This window comes from Echinops telfairi, unplaced genomic scaffold (genome assembly GCF_000313985.2).
Source record: "Echinops telfairi isolate 266 unplaced genomic scaffold, ASM31398v2 ScPeMD7_5592;HRSCAF=6446, whole genome shotgun sequence".
Classification (NCBI taxonomy): domain Eukaryota; kingdom Metazoa; phylum Chordata; class Mammalia; order Afrosoricida; family Tenrecidae; genus Echinops; species Echinops telfairi.
This window is the reverse complement of record NW_022109491.1, coordinates 50,096,349-50,098,732: the sequence shown is the minus strand read 5'-3', so window position 1 is coordinate 50,098,732 and position 2,384 is coordinate 50,096,349. Positions and strand designations below refer to the sequence as shown.

At 39.8% G+C, this 2,384-nt stretch overlaps 1 protein-coding gene across 1 annotated transcript in view; it reads left to right on the top strand.

Moving 5' to 3' along the window:
* Positions 1–2,384, top strand: part of NAPB (NSF attachment protein beta) — a 61,972-nt gene that overhangs the window by 47,484 nt on the left and 12,104 nt on the right. The gene's annotated exons all lie outside the window — the stretch shown is intronic.

Genomic DNA, 2,384 nt, shown 5'->3' with positions numbered 1-2,384 from the left:
CTGGTTCTCATTAGAAATCAGAATGCTTTTAGTTTATCTTTTGAGGGCAGTGTTGGCTTTTGGTTTTAAATAAATGAAATTTATTATGTTTAGGAATTTTCTTTATATTTCTATTTTGTTGAATCTTTTTATCAGGAATAGGTGTTAGATTTTATTAAATGGCTTTTCTGCATCAATTGTTAAAAAAAATCAAATAACATTGCAATGGGCAAATCTGATGCACAATACCTCTTTATATTAAAGAGCAAACGTGTCATTTTGAGGTCAAAGGTGTCCCTGAACCAAACTATTGTATTTTTCTTTTTTTAGTATATAAATTTATTGCATCCTAGCAAAGATCTGCAACTTTCAGCATTCATATATTAACAACACAAAATATTTTCTGGAAGTCAAGCACCTGCAATTCATAGTGTTTTCTCAGATTTGTTAAAAAAAATACAATGCGTATTTTCCTAAATAGTTTGTACAAAAGCAATATGTGTGTGTGTATGTGTGTGTGTGTACATATGTGTGAATAGAGTAGAAATAAATCAGCCATAGTAATTTACAACTATTGTCTCCAGCCCTCCCCCAATCATAATCTTTACCTCACATTTCAATCTATAGTTTCTGAATCAGGCTGAGAAACATCCAGTAAATTGCATATCTGCACAGCACCCACAGCTGTGTCTGCTGGTAGGTCCCTGAAGGAAGACGGTGTGGGTTGTTACTGTCTGGGTAAAAGTGAGTCAGTGATGAGCAGTTAGTGTGAGTGGTCACTTGAAAGGATACATGTTTGCATGTATTAGCATTACCACTCATCTGGGCACCCAAACCTTGAAAGGTTTGGTCACTAAAAAAAATAAACAGTCACTCATGGAGAGGAAGAAAATGAATCAGAATCAATTTGCCTGTCAGTTCCATTGTTTCTACTGGCCAGTCGTTCAGGGAAAGGGGGTTTTCGGTCATGAGTTCCTGACTCAAGGAATGTAAGCTCCTTGTGTTTTTGTGAAAAGACAGGGCACGCTGCTGCTGGGAGACAAAAGCAGTCACTGTTTCATGGTGAGGAGAGAGGAAGGCAAGTGGTAAGAAGAATTTGATGTCAATCATTCATAGGAATGCTGATGGAACTGGGTTGTGGATAAACCAGCAGCTTCTCCATCCAAAAGGATGATTCTCTGTTAGCCATCAAAATTGCATCATCCTCAGCATCACTAAGCTCGTTTACCTGTCATCACTTCCTATCGGAGGAGTGTCCGTTCCTTGTTCCTTGAAGTGCTCCAGTAAAGTGCTGCACACTCCCAGGAGGTTTCCTGCCCCTTCACTTCAAAAGACGTCAAGATACATGATTACAGACGTAAAATAAAAGGTTCTGAGTTCTGCCTTTCAGTGGAAATCAGGGTTTCATAGTCAAGCCATGGTATTTTCAGTCATCTCATATACATGTGGACATTGGATAAGGAAGAGTGGAGCAGAATTGATGCATTTGACTTAGGGTGTTGGCAGAGAATATTCAAATTACAATGGGCTGCCAGAAGAACAAACAATATCTCAGAGGCAAGTGAGGATGGTACAGCTTCCTCTCGTGTACTTTGAACAAGTTATCAATAGAGACCTGTCTCTGGAGAAGTACCTCATGATGATAAAATAGAGGGTCCAGTGGATAAAGAAGAAAACTCTCAACAGTATGGATTGACAGGGTGGCTGCAACAGTGGGCTCCGAAACAATTGTGAGAATGAACAGTGGGGTGTTCTGTTGTAATTAGGGTGGCGATGAGTTGGAGCCAACTCAACCAGGCCTACCAAAAACAAATGTCTGGAGTTAGGGCAACTAATTTGGAAATAGTTTCTGCTAGCTCAGAGGGCATTGAGGGGCCGGGCATCTGGTTATGGAAGGAGTTTTTGCCAAGGCTTGTGCTGCTGATCTGAGACCTAGAAGGCTGCATTTCACCCTTAGGCAGACAGTGTCCTGGGAATGAGCGATCAGTGGCTGCTGGGTAGCTAAAGGATAGGAGCTAGACACACTTCTGATTAGCAAGAGTGTGTGGAGAACAAGGAAAAATTCTACCTTTCTCGTGAGCATTAGTGTCATTTGGTCTCTCCTGTCTTTATTACAGAGGGTCGTAGAACATTATTTGCCTAATTTGCCATCTTGCGGCAGGCTTATTTTACTTTAAATACTTCTATATCTGGGTTGACCTTTTGGTGATTTTGCCATGCCCCTTAGCTGAGGTCATTGTCTTCTGTTCTTTGTTCTTCGTCTGAAGAATTCTCTTTAGTGGTTCTTATAAGATTAACAGGCTTTAGAAATTCTCTTAATTTATATGTATTTGGAAATATCCTAATTTCACCATTTTACTTGATGCACAGTTTTACTCAAGATATAATTCTTAATTCCCCCCACC